This window comes from Canis lupus, chromosome 28, assembly GCF_003254725.2.
Source record: "Canis lupus dingo isolate Sandy chromosome 28, ASM325472v2, whole genome shotgun sequence".
In the NCBI taxonomy this organism is placed as follows: Eukaryota; Metazoa; Chordata; class Mammalia; order Carnivora; family Canidae; genus Canis; species Canis lupus.
Window position 1 is genome coordinate 29040197 of NC_064270.1, and position 16504 is coordinate 29056700.

A 16504-nucleotide genomic window follows, 5' to 3' on the forward strand; every position below is an offset into this window, starting at 1 on the left:
TATTTCTAAGTGTCATGATTATGAGTGTTTTTAATTTTTTATGATCAACATAAATTATTTATATAAATTTAATTAATCGACCATTTCTTCCTCTAATAAGCAAATTTTATGAAATCCGCATGTGCCTGTGTCTTCTTGAGCCGCCTCTGCCTTGAGGCAGCTGGGGTCAGACTCAACACTTCGTGAATTTTCTATTATTAATAACTACTTATTATTAAGATATAATTCACATACCATACAATTCACCCATTTAAAGTGTATACTTCAATGGCTTTTAGTATATTTCTAGAGTTGAGCAACCATCACCACAATCAATTTTAGAGTATTTTCATCACCCCCAAAAGAAACTCCTACCCTCCAGCTGTCACTCCCATTTCCCCATCCGCTCCTCCCCCAAGGCCCTGGAAACGGCTAATGTATTTCCTGTCTCCATGGACTGCTTCTTCTGGACGTTTCATATAAATGGAATCATGCAACATGTGGTCTTTTATGAGTGGCTTCTTTCACTTACATGTCGTTTCCATACAAAATCCCTGCCTTTGCAGGGTAATCCTGCACTCCACCTTGTCTTGCATCTTCTACTCAAGCAAAGCACAAGCTTCCACTTTGAGAAGATTCTATGGACATAGAATAAAGTGCATGAAGTTTAACATATTCTATGGACCACCTTGCCTCTCATCCCAGGCAATTTTAGCGTACAGTTGGGTACTTGCCTCTGTTTTGGACTAGCTGAATTTTGAGACACAAGTCATCTCCTAACAGACACGATGAAGAGGCTGCATAATCTTGCAGCAAGAGGGCAGGCCCAGGGCTCTGCAACTGCTTGCTCTTGGCCTCTGTTCCTCTTCTGGGATCCGGATAACACTAGCACTTCAGTGTTGTTGGAGAACTCAATAAATTAATGCACATCTGATGCTCAGAGCAATGCCTGCCACCACATAAATGCTCAGCACATGTTAGCTATTAGCATTATTATAACAGTTAATTAGATTTCAATACCTGGCAAAGTTTCTTTGTCGTGAAGCTCTGATATGGTCACAGAAGCAGATGCGTAGAATAGATTTAGCAAAATCTTCTTTTATGAGAATATCCTGCCTCTTTCTCCTTGGTTTGAGGAGAAGACTTGTGGCTGATTCTACCCCCCAAGCAGTTAATGCTAAGAAATTAGCACTCTAGGCATGGTTTGGGAAGTTATTAGACCATATTCAAAGGAAAAACCATAATAATTAATCACAATACCAATACAATAAAAATGAATGTCAAAATCAATCCCATTATATCTGTGTGTTTCCCAAAGACGTGCCTGAAATCATTACTTGCAGTGCAAGACACTTTTAGAGACATCAGTAATGTCTGCAGGCTCCTGACATAGCAGGATGGGTTCTGAGGCCTGGGAAAAGCTAAGGACCATTATGTGAGACAGGAAGTAGTACATGGCCAAGCACCCCAGAGCAATGATCAAGCCTTAGCAGCTTGGCCTTGCTAACTAAATGTCGCAAGTGGAACACAGCAAGATTAGTTGCTCAGAATTTTTCTTAGGCTATTTTAGAGCACTTTACCATTTCTCTGTTGTTTTTGTTTCCTCTCTAGCTCAAAGGCATCGCTGCCTTCAACTTTTAAAATTCAGCCTGATGAATAAATAACTTTAGCGAGCAACCATCTTAGAATGGTTGGGAAAATTTGAATTTCCTGAGCCAGTCTATTCTTTTTGGTGAAAACATCTAAAATATTTTAAATAGGTGGGATCCTCCTCCTGGAGGGTGTCACCAGAGAAGGTCCTCCATATGCACCCACCAGCAACCAGAAAGTGTTCTCTGGAACTGGGTCTATGCTTCAACATATCCTCTGGCTCCAGTCTTTCCAGAACACTTCATTGTATCCATCAGACCTCTCAGCTCTTGGGTAGGCTTAGCCTCCATTTTACACAAGTCTCAGACAGGAAAGAAAAGTTCCTGGATTCTCTCTGCTTCTCTTCCTCCTACTGCTCCCCTCTGTACCCCCTCTCCCTTCCTTTTAATCTCTAACAACACCTGTTCTTATTCTCAAGTCAATGGTTATAGGTATACACCCTTATGATGACTGATGGATCTACTTTGTCTTTTCCTCAATCCCCAAAAACTAGTTCTAATCATTTTCAGTACCTGGTACCTCACAACTGAAACCCTACCCCCCCGCCATGGTGCTCTGTGAGCTAATAAAAGTATAAAACCCCAACATGATCATTGTAAGGCCATTCAGGTACAGGCCAAAAGTTCTTTCATGCCTCAAAATATCTGAACATGTTACTGTAATACTATTTAGCAAAGTGAACATTGACTCTTACTTCCCATACAAAAAACTTCACATGACGTTCAGCATTTTTTGTATTTTTTAGTATGGTCTGAATAATAGAAAATGAGTGATTATATATTTTTATAATATTTTTGAAAATTAAAATGACCCATTTTTGCGATAAAAAGACCAAGGTTTAGTTGTTGGGAAAATGTACACACATTAAATGCCCCATACTGAGCGACCAGCAGATAACTGAAGTATTATTGCATTTATTTTAACTAATAAAATGCAAATGTGTCATTGTTTCCCTTGAGTCATTATGGGTTCTTGTTATTAGCGCCTTTCAGAAAATTAAAAAATTTATGAAACTCAGTCATACATAATTAATATTTTAAGACATTTTCCAGTTCTGCTAAGCTTCTCCTTTGCCAGTGTGAAACTGACTTAGTCAGTTACAAAAAAAAAAAAAAAAAGATGGTGTATCTTTTCACTCCTAGTGCTGGGAAAATGTTTCCTAGGGGCCCAAGAATGGATATAATTATATTTATTTATTCAAAACAAATAAAGTTGAGACTGCTAGGCTGTACAAATAATTGCCACCAAGGGTTCGAGAAGATTGCTTGATGATATCCTCTGTTTGTAAATCTAAGGATAGAAAACAAATGAATCAGCTGGTTTTTAACTATTTTTGCTGGAAGGGCTTTTGGAAACACCTGTCACAAAGCATTGCTGTGAGAATGAACTTTGTTTTGTTTGTATTTCTTCAACACATGTAGTGCTTCCCATGCATGAGTCATCAATCTAAGGCTATGTATTGCACATATTTCCCAATTCAATCCTCATAACAGCACTTGGATATTAGTTGTGTTATATTCATTTTATAGATGAGGAGATGCAATCAAAAAAGGGTTCTATGCTCACTGCCTCATTCGTGGGAGGTGAACACAATGTGTAACTCATGTCCAGAACTTAACAAATGCTATGCATCCTTTCTTCCTAGGTCATGTTGACCTTCCAAGTTGAAAAGTGGATGGACTCGTCAGCAGTCATAGGCCTAGGAGAAAAACTGGATTTACTGTGATTTTAGAACCCAGGGACAATATGGCATACACACAGGTCAGCACTTCTTCTATTTCTTATTCAAAGGGAATTGTGATATTTGGAAAGAATAGGTGAGTGCACAGAACACTGAATTTGCCATGTCCTTGTTGGATATAAAGCATTGGCTGTCAAATCTCAGTAACCCTCCAAATATATACTTAATTGGAGAAATCTAGACAAAAATATTTACTATTGAAAATCTTTGAGCCTGTTGCATTGTTTTTTGTCAATCTATTGAAGGTATTTTAAAAGAAACAATTGCTGTAAGTGGTTATGCTTGTCCAAATGGGGTCCTATGAGGGGTGGCTCAGTGATAGTTAACCACCTACCTCCGAAAGTGCTGTGCATGCAGAACTTCAGCTCACAGTCCCAACTGCAGAGCAAATTCCATCACAAATGTTTGTAATTTTTTAATATATATTTATTTTTTATTGGTGTTCAATTTGCCAACATATAGAATAACACCCAATGCTCATCCCATCAAGTGCCCCCCTCAGTGCCCATCACCCAGTCACCCCCACCCACCTCCCTTTCTACCACCCCTAGTTCGTTTCCCAGAGTTAGGAGTCTCTCATGTTCTGTCTCTCTTTCTGGTATTTACCACTCATTTTTTCTCCTTTCCCCTTTATTCCCTTTCACTATTTTTTATATTCCCCAAATGAATGAGACCATATAATGTTTGTCCTTCTCCGATTGACAAGTGTTTGTAATTAATCAACCAACAAATATATGAGTATATCCACGTATATGAGTATATTGTGCACCTGCTACCCATAAGGATTTTAGCCTAGAGCACTGGAGACAGGTACAAAGACAAAAGGACCTTCAAGAGGCTTGCAGTCTGAGACAGAAGCTAAGACAAAGGCATGTTCAAACATAACCACCATTGGTTACGATGAGCAGATACCAGCAGGAGCAGAATGTGATGACTTAGAGCAGAGTAGCGGCACGACCACAGTGGACTGAGCAGGAGAACTGGACCATGACTGGCTCCTGGAACATCTGCTGGATCACACAGGAGGCATAGAATTTGACTCAGTGAGCAAAAGAGAGGGCAGTCCAGGCTGGTCTGTTCATATCACTCCAATGCACATTGCTGTGAGCCCTTGGTGTGATTTCTGTTTCTTCCATTTAAGTAGAATAATCCAGATGTAATTTTTCTGCCTATAATGCTCTGCTCTTTTGCTGTATTTTGTGGCTTAGTTTCTCTGTGTGTGCTCCATCCATCTCCTAAGTGGCTGTGTTTACTTTGCTCTCTCGCTCCCTTTATGTCTCATGAATAACAAAATTATAGAAACAGATCGAACACGCTTGAAACGGTTCATATTGTGGTGAACCTTTCAGGTTGACTGTCTCACAGACATTATCCCTTTATCTTTTCTCCTTTCTCCTTTTCCCACTGTGCCTCAAAACATTAACAGTTAATGGGCAGTTGCAAAATAGCTTTTCCTCTCCAAAGAAATGCCACAAGAAAGAGCTCAAGGAAAAGTGTTAAAATGTTTTATTGTCCGTTGTACTCTGGGTCTCACCGTGTTTGAAGACAGATCAGAGTTTCCTTTAGTAGTCTGTCTGATATGGGCACATCAGAGACACAGCAGGTGATGGGAGAGAATTGTTCCCACCCTGAGTGGAGAATATGCTGCAGGACTGGGGGTTCGTCAACGTGACCCAGTAGAGAGTGAGAGGAAGCTGGGACCAGTGGGTAGGTAAAGGGACCCACCAGTAGGGTTGCATGTCAGAGGTCCAGAAGTCCAATATATTGGTGTCAGGAGGACCTGTCAGTAATGAAGGTGGAGGAGGGGATGGGGATCAACCAGGCAGTGGACACAAGAGTGAGAAGCTCCAGGTAATGGGGGTTCTCCTAAGCAGGTCACACAGACATGGCGCAAGATCAGTCCATTGGATACCTTGTGACTATAGGTGTGGAAGATACAGTTCAGCCATCTGGGAAGAAGATGCTGGTAAAAGAAAGGTATGGCATCAATGGTCTCAGCTGTGGGCCTGGGCCTGGGTTCAAGCCCATTGGGAATTTGCTTTATGAGCAAAAATGACATGAGCAGGGTATTGAGGAGTCACTCACTGGGCATGAAATATCAAGATTGAGCCACAGGCACCCCAGATACTGGATCCCCAGCAGTATGGCTGACTCCATTCATACCTAATGGATCAAGGTTGCCCTCTGGGTCTGAAGTGACAATGTAATGGGACAGCTCCCCAAAGGTAGCTTCACAGACCCCAGGTCAACAGGCAGGGGCCAGCACCAACTCTCCACAACCCCATTCCCTTGTGTGTTTTGTTGTTGTTGTTGTTGTTGTTGTTGTTGTTGTTATTTTTTTAATCATGCACAGATCCCTTAGAACACCCGAGTGGCTCAGCGGTTAAGCGTCTGCCTTTGGCTTAAGGCGTGATCCTGGAGTTCCGGGATCGAGTCCCACATGGGGCTCTTTGCAGGGAGCCTGCTTCTGTGTGTGTGTGTCTCTCATGAATAAATAAATAAAATCTTTTTTAAAAAATCATGCACAGATCTCAAGTGATAGATTTTTACATATGCACACACCCAGGTAACCAGATCAAGATATAGATTGTTCCCAGCACCCAGCCTCATGCCTCAGCTCCAGTCGGTAACCAACAGCTTGGCTTCTTTCATCATACATCACTTTGACCTGTTTTTGAGCTTTATGTAAATAGAATCATACTGTACAGAGTCTTTAGCACCTGTTTTCTTCTGCTTAACAGTACGTCTGCAAGACATTTCCACATTGTTGCATGTAGCTGCAATTTGTTCATTTTCAGGGCTGGGTAGTATCCCACTTTGTAACTGAAGCGCCATTTCTTTTTTTGTGTGTTTAAAGATTTTATTTGTTTATTCATGAGAGACACAGAGAGAGAGACAGAGACACAGGCAGAGGGAGAAGCAGGCTCCATGCAGGGAGCCCGATGTGGGACTCGATCCCAGGACCCTGGTTTCATGACCTGAGCCAAAGGCAGACGCTCAACCACTGAGCCACCCAGGCGCCCCTCTAGCACCATTTCTTGTGTCAGTGGACATGTGGGTTCTTTCCACCTTTGGGTACTTATGAATAAAAGCTTTAGTGAACATTCTTACACCTGTTTCCAACAGTCATACACACTCATTTCTATTGTTAGATACCCAGGTATAGATGTCTGAGTCATCCTGTAGATGTCTTTGAGCTTTAGTCCCTTGAACATATTTTTTTAAAGACTTTATTTTCTAGAGCAGTTTTAGGTTTACAGTAAAATTGAGGGGGATGTACAGAGATTTCCCACATACCCCTGCCCCACATGCAGTCTCCATCATTATCGACATCACTCACCAGAGTGGGACATTTATTACCAAGGATGAACCTGTATCGATGCATCCTACTCACCCAAATTCCAGAATTTACCTTGGGGTTCACTCTGGGTGTGGTAATTCTGTGGGTTTGGACGAATGTCTAATGACATGTCTCCATCATTATATCATACAGTATTTTCACTGCCCTAAAAATCCTCTGTGCTCTCCTTATTCACCCCTCACCCAGATCCCTCCCCTGGCAACCACTGATCTTTTTATTATCTCCATAGTTTCACCTTTTCCAGAATGTCATAGAGTTGGACCTGTACAGCGTGCAGTCTTCTGAGGTTGACTAATTTCACTTAGTAATATGCATTTAAGTTTCTTCCATCCATGTCTTTTCATGACTTGATAGCTCATATTTTTAGTGCTGACTACTGCTGTATTATCTGGATTTCCTTGAGTAATTTTAAGAATAATTCCCCACCTGCCATTTTAGAAAAGAGATGGGAAACTAGTAAGGCTATAGCCCACAAAGTACGTTTTGAAGCCAGCACAACCTTAGATACTGGTTTAGAGACTAAAGTAATCTATCCCTGCTACTGCATCGTGGTGTGCAAGACAATAAGCATTTTGTGAAGGTAATTCCTGTGCTCAGGGTAGCTCTGGTCACAAAAGACCTGTTAGAACAAGTGAAATGCAGCAACATCAGGTGGGGTTGAAAGTTTGTGTTTCTGCTCTGGGATGTGCTGCAGAGATGAGGAGGGAGACAGAGCATGGAGACAGACTCCGGCTCCCCTTCTGTCACTATCTGTTCCCAGGACCTGATCATGGTCAAGCCATTTCACGCTTCCAAGCCCATGAGAAAAATTATAATGAGGGGTGCCTGGGCGGCTCAGTCAGTTGAGCGTCTGCCTTCGGCTCAGGTCATGATCCTGGGGTTCTGGGATCGAGCCCCACGTTGGGCTCCCTGCTCAGCAAGGAGTCTGCTTCTCCCTCTCCCTCTGCTTCTCTCTCAAATGGGTAAACAAAATCTTAAAAAAAAAAATTACAATGAGGAATGAACTCTAGAACATTCTACATAACGCTGCCCTTAACAGAAGAAAAGACAGTGTCATGAAGACAGTAAAATATGGCAGCCTTTTTAAAGGAGTCCATGGATCTTGCCTTGCCACGAGGTGGACATGGACCAGGATAAAAACTCAAACCTGACATTTCTGTAATTTGGACCTGATCTGGCTACAAAAGTCAGAAGGAAGCAGGAAGAAAAGTCTCCTACATCAAGTACTAGTGAATGGTCCATGGACCTTAGTCCACTGGCCCTGTTAATAACGGATAACCTGGAAGCAGTGATTCTCTATCAATCCGAAAGAAAGACCCATCATGTTGGGTAGACACCAAACGTTCAAACACTTGATTAAAACCTGTGGAGGGAAATGTCTGAGAATGGGAAGAGCAGGGGACTCTGGGAAGATTCGCCTTTGGTTCCTCGCAAACATTCAGTGTGGGTGTCCTGCTTCAGCCAGCCCCTCCTGGGATGCCAGGCCTGACACAGGGAACCCACTTGGGTGACACTGTCTCAGGAATTGAGGATGAGGAGAGGGAACTTTCCCACACTTGAAGGAAAAGAGCTTCAAAGGGGTTTTTCAAATTATCTCAGGCATCCAACTGCTCCTGTGTCTAATTTCCTGGGAATGAATTATGGCTACAAGAATTAACCTTTCCTCGGGGAGAAAAACAAATTACAAGAGACTTCATACAGGTATTTTGCTAAGGTGAAGAGGAGGGAAGACAAAGGAAGAGGAAAGAAACAATGTTGGCAGGACCATGCTAGCGGAGACAGGGCCTTTGTGTCCACCCCTCCTCGAAGGGGACGTGGCTCCAGGCCAGAGCACACATTTGGATAAGTGGAGTGTGGTCTGAATTTCAGCTGAATTCCCCCTCGTTGTGCTGCATGCCTTGTAAAGTGCGCAGTCTATACAGCTGTACACAGCAGCCCTGGATGTTACTTTGCCTTCCTTTCTTTCCCATTTGTGAGTCCAAGCATTTAAAAAAAAAAAAAAAGTACCTGGGGGCAGGGAACAAGACAGCATTTGTTTTGGTCAACTCTTGAGGGGAATGGGAAAAAAAGGAAAGAAATAGCCATCCAAAGGGCATCCTTCCTGGAGCCAGCCATGAATGATTAAACAGCCTTCTCCAGATAGGGCAGTTGGTTGGTTCTTTACTAATTCATGACTTAGAGTGGATCAAGGGATGTGATTTAGCTAAGGAAACACAGGGCAAAGGGAGGGTCTGGGTCTGGAGAAGCTAATAGAGAAAACTCAGCTCACCCCGCAAATGCCACATGCAGTTTGCATTCTTCAAAGGAAGTAAATGTCAATAAACTCCAGCAGGGCCATGGGGCCACACCTCCATTTTTTTTCCAGTCAAACAGATTCAGACCATGTGATGACACTGCAGTTGTCTTTTCAAAAATGTTTATGCCATTTGGACACCATCCAGTAATTCCAGGTGGCCTGTGCTATAAGTTGACCCATTTAGAAAAGAATTATTGTGGATCCATTTTATGTGGGTTAGCCTGTGCCATAAAACTTTATCTGGAGAAAAATGCTGGGGTGCAGGGAGGGAGACCCAAGTTAAAAGGAAATGCAAACAATTTGCCTAGAAAATGAGAAGTATGGCTACAAGGTAATAAGGTACAGTTTTGCACATGGGGTCTTAAATTATATTTTTAGTCAAAGTTTTGTATTATTTCCCTTGAAAATAAGCTCACGGACATTGCTGGCAGGAAGCCTAAGAGGAATATTCTTTGAAACCATATTATTTCCAAGGTGGCTCACTCACAGGGTCCTTGGCAGGGGCCCACAAGTCCTCACCATGAGGACCACTCCACGGGACTTCTTGAGCATCTTCATGACATGGCTGCTATCTTCCCCCAGAGTGAGTCATCAAAGGGAGAGCCTGCTGGAAGTCACCACGTCTTCTGTGACCTAGTTTCAAAAGTCACACTCTATCATTTCAGCAATACCTGATGCAGCTTTCTCTGTTGATGTGAAAATCGCACAGGACTTGTGTACTTGGAGGCGGGACCGTTGGAAGCCATCTTGGAGGCTGGTAGCCACACCTTCCTCTCCCAGAGCCAGTGAACATCTGTCGGTGCTTCTCTCATTTTCCATGAAGCTGGTTCTCCTCCTTTCCCTAGGCCCATTCTTCTCCTGCTTCCATGGCTCTCACTCTTCTGTCTGTGACTTCTATAATGGTATTTTCCAAAGTGCGGTTGTCCCATGAATATATCCACACGCAGGGATGACTCTCTAATCTCTCTATTTATCCTAGATGTCTCTCAGAAGCTCCAGTGCTGTGTTAACAACTCATTAACAACTCATTCCAGTCCTGTTAACAGACTGGAAGGGTTAGTGGAATGCATTTCACCCGGGTGATGGTGGAGGGGGTGGATTTGGGAGTAGGGAGAAAAGCCAAGCTCATGACCTTTGTCATCTCTGCACTGAGCCCAGAGCCCTAGGCTGTGTGTTATGTCATGGGTGCCATATGCCTTGCTTTTCTGCAAACAGTCCAGGTGTGTGTCCCTTGTCGCATTATAATTATTAATCTCATTCCATTTAATTCCCAAAAATTATATGGTCACCCTGTAGCCCTTTTACGACCCTGGGCCACTTATTGTTGTTTTGTAACAGGTAAATGTTAAAAAGTCATCTACAGACCGGGTATACATGGAAGCAGGGTATCAACTGCACCAGTGAAACTGGCCATTAGAAACAATTAGACGATGTGTTATGAGAAGTTATTCTCTGAACACGTTCACGGTATTTAACATTCTCTGGCATTTCAATGACCTTTTATGAAGCATAACACAAGGTGAAGGATTCATTTATTCTATGATCATCGTATTGTATCCAAGAGAAAATGAGACACCCAAAGCAGGTGTCCCGGGCTGAGGGCATATAGCATTTCAGAACCTATTGACTGGATGCTAATTTCTGCTATTTGCATGGGGGCCCCTCGTGCTATCATTCCTATCACAGTATCCATGTCAGCTCAATTTCAGAGCAGCTGTAGCTGGAACATTGACCCGCCACCGATTACAGTGGTGTAATGAAGTGCAATGGGCCGGTAATTATTCTACATTACTCTGATCAAGTAACATACGGCCTGGAGTTATCACAATGAGATCCCAGTGCTTGGTCAGAATAGAAACCAAAAAAAAAAAAGAAAGAAAAGAAAAAAGAAACAGAAAAAAATGGCCATGCATGTTATTTAAAGGGTGTCATCAAAAATGGGTTTGCAAGGCTGGAAATGTAAGAGGCCGCCCATCCCAGGATGTTATCTTGGGCTCGGATCTCATAAATGCCTCACAGTTGGTGCAGAGAGGCCTCCTCTCATAAACTCATTTCGAACTTAATGAAAAGTTATGGTTAAAAGCCACCTGTAAATCAAGAATGCTATTTTGGTATTTGGTAGAAAAGAGTTCTGGGGGAAGCTGAAGGGAGGGGAGGAAAATCTATTAATGAAAGCTCAAACAATTCACATTGGAAGCGTTCTGGCCCACTCTCTTGAGGAAAGAGCCTTATTGCCCTGGTAAATGCCCCCCAAAGCTGAGGGTGCTGGTGGGATGGACTCTCAAAATTCCCCCGAGTGTGGCTCCCACATAGAACAAAGCCCCAGTGAAAACTTGCTTTCCTGTGGGCGTGATAACCACAAAGACTAAAGCAAACCTCAGTAGGCTGCTAAGCACCCACCCAGATGACAGGGCCGACTATTCCACAACGGGCGCCCCACTATTTAAAGACAGTCCACAGTTCCATTTTCTCTAGCACACTGGACTGGCTCCAGAGATTGCTGAAGTTTGGGTTTGCAACCAGCTGAGAAATGGGGACCCATAAAGTTGTAATTGCAAAGGAAAGGGAAGGCACCCTATTTCAACTGTTTCTGCCAAAGAAAGACGGGCAACACCCTCATATGCCACATGTGCACGTGTGGGTGCAGATGGAGGTGCACACACGCACACACACACACACATACACAGCTTATATCCTCACAAGAGCATGAGAATAAAAACTCAGGTATTATACAGAGTCAGCTTCGTGATGCCTGGAGTCCACCATCCTGTGGCTAAGAGTTACCTCTCCTCCCCTACCTGCCATGCCTCCCACCTTCTTCCCTGTCGTCTTCCTTCTCCCCATTCCCAGTGCCCCAAAGGGCTGTGCCCTGGTGGACTACATCCCTGCCTCTCTTTGTAGGAAAGAGAGAGAATAGACAGCAGCTGACAGCATGGGCTCTGGCTAGGGCTATTCTAAGACTTTTATAGGCTTTAGATCCCACACCATATCACGTATTTTCCACTGTACCCACGCACTGTACTAAGTGCAAACTTTTTTTTGAAAATATTTTTCTAGTGTAACTGGTGAAATTGTTTGGCCAAAAGCAACCCATCTGACTTTTAATGGGCTCTCATTTTTCCACAATCACTCTGGGCGATCAAGAATTCTTGTAAAATGGGAAGCTTTCATTGTTCTGAATCCTAAACTTAACAATAAAGTGAATATGGTGCCCCATTCTATGGACATTTCATCCTACCTTGATCAAGCTGGAGTTTGAATTTGGACTGCAGGCATCGTTTTGGTTTGGTTTTGTTTAGGTTTCAAATTTTCCGCAAGTCATTGGAGAGCTTATAGGCTCTCCGTGCTTTGCCCATCATGCCTGAGTACAAATCCCTCCCTCCGGTTGAGCAAGTTATTTGACCTCTTGCAGCCTCAGTTGCCACATCGGCAAATTAAAGATAATAGCAGGGACCACCCCGCTGAAAGCATGAAAAGTATTTAGCACAGGGTCAAGTCAAATAACGTTAGCTATTATTCTTAGTCATTATTTCTTTTTTAATTTTTTTTAAAGATTTTATTTATTTATTTGAGAGAGAGGAAGAGTGCACAAGCAGGGAGAAGAACAGACTCCCTGCTGAGCAGAGAGCCCTAATGCAACGTGGGGCTTGATCCCAGGACCCCAAAATCATGACCCAAGTCAGAGACTTAACCAACTGAACCCAAGTCAGAGACTTAACCAACTGAGCCACCCAGATGCCCCAGGCATTATTTCTAAACTTTTTTTTTTTTTGCACAATAAGATTTATAATAACAATAAAGGATATTTAAAGAAAAAAAATGTGCACTCTTTAATGAATGCTTTTAATGCTTCATTCCATGCATATATAATTTTTCGAAATTGTATTCTTTTCATATTTGACTGTGTATTCTGAGGTTTTTCTCACAACTTTGGATCAAAAATACTTTTCTACCTTGTTTTAGTTTTCATATAATCATTCTTAAAAGCTGTACAACATTCAGTGATGTTAATTTACCATAATTTATTTAACTGTTCCCATATTGCTAATCATTCGGATTATTTTCATAGACATAATTTATGACTATGTCATTTATATTTTTTAATCCATTCATATTCCTAGCCCTCTTCCCTTTTGGAATGAAGCACTCCGTGAAGTGACTTTGTACTCTGTAAAGTAACATTTCCTTTCATTTGTCTGAAATGTAACTGGATACAGTTTCAAAGGGTCCCTTCTCCCTAGCTCCCCTCTTCTCTCTAGACTTCAGAGAAAGGCTGTGAGCAAAGGAAGGAGAGTAAAGAAAAACCTCTTTGCCTCTTCCAGGCCCAGGGAGTACAATTTCCTGTGCCTTTTACGTGTGCAGGGCATGACCCGACCACAGACCCATGTTGCTGGGCATGGCCCCATTTGACTTTGTGTATAAGGCAGCCAGTCTTTGCCTGACCCAGCCATGCTCACTGGGTGACCTCCCCTCTAGACGAGGCTGATCAGTCCAGAGGTGGCCCACCCAACCTGCTGGGATGTGTGAGGTAGCCAGGTGCAAAGGAATAAGATGCTTTGACTCTTTATTTCTGGAACTTGAACACAGAAATACTAAGCAAATGAGGGGCTCCTGGGTGGCCCAGTCAGTTAAGCATCTGACTCTTGGTTTGGGCTCAGGTCATGATCTCGAGGTCATGAGATTGAGCCCTGCATAGGGTTCTGTGCTCAGTGCAGAGTCTGCTTGGAATTCTCTATCCCTCTCCCTCCAGCTCAGGCTCTCTCTCTTTCTCTCTCTCTCAAATAAATTAATAAAATCTTTGGAGAAAAAGAAGAAATACCAAGAAAATGAGCCAAATGCAGTAAGCACTTAGGCTGGAAATGTTAGTGTGGAAGACTGACTCAAGGATGGCCCCATGGCCCACCTCCCGGTGTTCATGACTTTGTGTTGCCCCTCCCCTCCCCCAGGGTGAGCAGGTTCTGTGACTTGCCTCTAATCCACCAAACACAGCAAAGGTGACGATGGGCGTGACTTCGTGTATGTGGTTACATGATTACATGCGAAAGACTGTACTACCCATCTTTGGAGGAGGTTTTTCTTGCTGGCTTTCAAGAATCCAGCAGCCCTCTGGGATGGCACACGTGGCACGAAGCTGAGGGCAACCTCCAGCCAACAGCCAGAAAGAAACCGAGGTTCTCAGTACACAAATCTGCAAAGGACTGAGTTTTCCCCCCAAAAGCATGCAAGTTTGAAAGCAGACCCTTGCCCTTTCAAACCTGAGAGGAGCCCGCAACTGTGGCCAAGACCTCGACTGCAAGCTCATGAGGCCCTAAAGCAGAGGACAGGCCTACACACTTGGCCCATGGACTCCTAGCCCTTGGAAATCATGACATGATCAATGCACGTTATTTCAAGCCCCTGCATTTTAGGAGGTATTGCGATACAGCAACAGAAAATGAATGCTGTTGGTACAGAGGGAAGATGATTCACAGAAGTCAGAATCACGAAGGTGCAGAAACTCAAGGTGGAAACATCAATCCCAGGGCAGAGGACAAAGACACCAGCTGGCAGAGAGAAAAGAAGAGGCGTGTGAGAAAGCAAGTTCCATTAGTGGTAGAGCACGTGAGCCAGCATCTAAGGATTTCCTCTGCGGCTCCTAACATGCCAGAGCCCCGCTGTCCAATGCGGCAACCACTCGCCACTTGTGGCAATTAAATTTAAATTTAAATTAATTAAAATTAAATACAGGGCAGCCCGGGTGGCTCAGGGGTTTAGCGCCGCCTTCAGCCCAGGGCCTGATCCTAGAGACCCGGGATCGAGTCCCACGTCGGGCTCCCTGCATGGAGCCGGCTTCTCCCTCTGCCTGTGTCTCTGCCTCTCTCTCTATCTCTGTCTCTCATGAATAAATAAAAATGGAATCTTTAAGAAACAAAATAAACAATAAAATTAAATTAAAGACCGTTAAAAACTCAGTTCCTCAGATACTAGTCATATTCTAGGTGCCCAATAACTGTATGTAGCTAATGGTTACCAAATGAATGTAGAAGAAGAGATGTCCATCATTCCAGAAAATTCTATTGGCTGGTGTTGCTCTAGGGCTTCCTAAGTCTATGGGGTCAGCTCCAGTTTCTGAGAGCCTCTGCTCTGCCACCATTGCTGCCTTCCCACACCTGACACTCCATCTTTCTCTGGGTTGCTAAGCATATGAACCTGAGGTAATGTCCAACGTTTTGAATCTATTCTTCCAGCCAGTTGACCTGCCATACACACAACACTGCTTCAGTGACAGCAACCACCATTCCATCACATCCAACACACCAACACTCATGAGCCTTCCTTACTCAAGCTACTTTTGCATCTCCCCACCTGGCCTCCCTCCCTTGGGGTAAGTCAAGAGACATTCTAGAAGTCAACTGATTTTTTCCTTTCTAACCACTGGGGAAGAAACTGTTGCACGGTCTGACAGGCACATTTCTTCCCTCATGTGGGTCCCCTCGCTCTGAGTTACTGGGTTGGCTTTCCCTGTCGACCTTTGCCCTAGCAAGCATGGTTAGCTCATTAACCATTTTGCTATTACTGTACCTTTAAATCAGTCACCAGAAAAACCTATTCCCTTGCCACTGTAGGTGTCTGGTGTAAAACTTTATCTCTCCCTTAGCTCAGGTAACAGGATATTAAAATATTTGTATCAAGCATGCTGAAAAGTTCAACTGTCAAAAACAGTAATTTTGTGTCAAGTTCAAAATGAAATAGACAGTCCCAGTAGGACAATTTTGAAGAATCTGCTTTTGTCAAACCTGGGGGTGGGGGTGGGGGGGGAATAAGGCATGAATGAGAGCAGCACAGTGACAGGGGTGCAGGGAAATGAGCAGGGAAAGAGGTCTGCGTTTGATAGGCTTGGATTTTCACATCCAGCTCGTATGTAATTCACACCTAGTAACTCATGGAAAGCAAAATAGCGGGTGATGGATCGAGTGGCACGTAGGCCAGGGGGATTTACTGTCTAATTGTCCACCACTAAAGGTTCCATTTCCAACTTAGCTCCAGTCAGAAAGAGAAATAAGATGTAAGAAAGAAGAAATAAGGGGTGATGAAGAGGAAGGAGAAGTAGAGAGGACCCCTGAATAAGGAGCAACGGGAAATTAAACTTATAGTCAGCCCAGGGTTGCATGTGTGTTCAATTGTTTGTGTTATCTCCAGATGGTGAGGGCTGAGGCCCTGTGGGCCAGGCCCGAGCCTCATGCACTCTGTATCCCAGTGCCAGGCCTACGCCAGGAGTCGATAAATGCTTTGTGTCAACAGATGTATACTAAGATATTAAAGAACAGCATTGATAATAAGCCCCAGGACACTCCCAGATTTCCCCCTTTTATTCCTCTTATGGAAAGTTTCTGGATCGTACCTCCCATCTGGAACATGACTGCAGTCTTTGCTGGCAACCCACCCTAGACATTACAGGGCATGAGTTCTGGAACCAGTCTTTGGTTGAAGCCTGGCT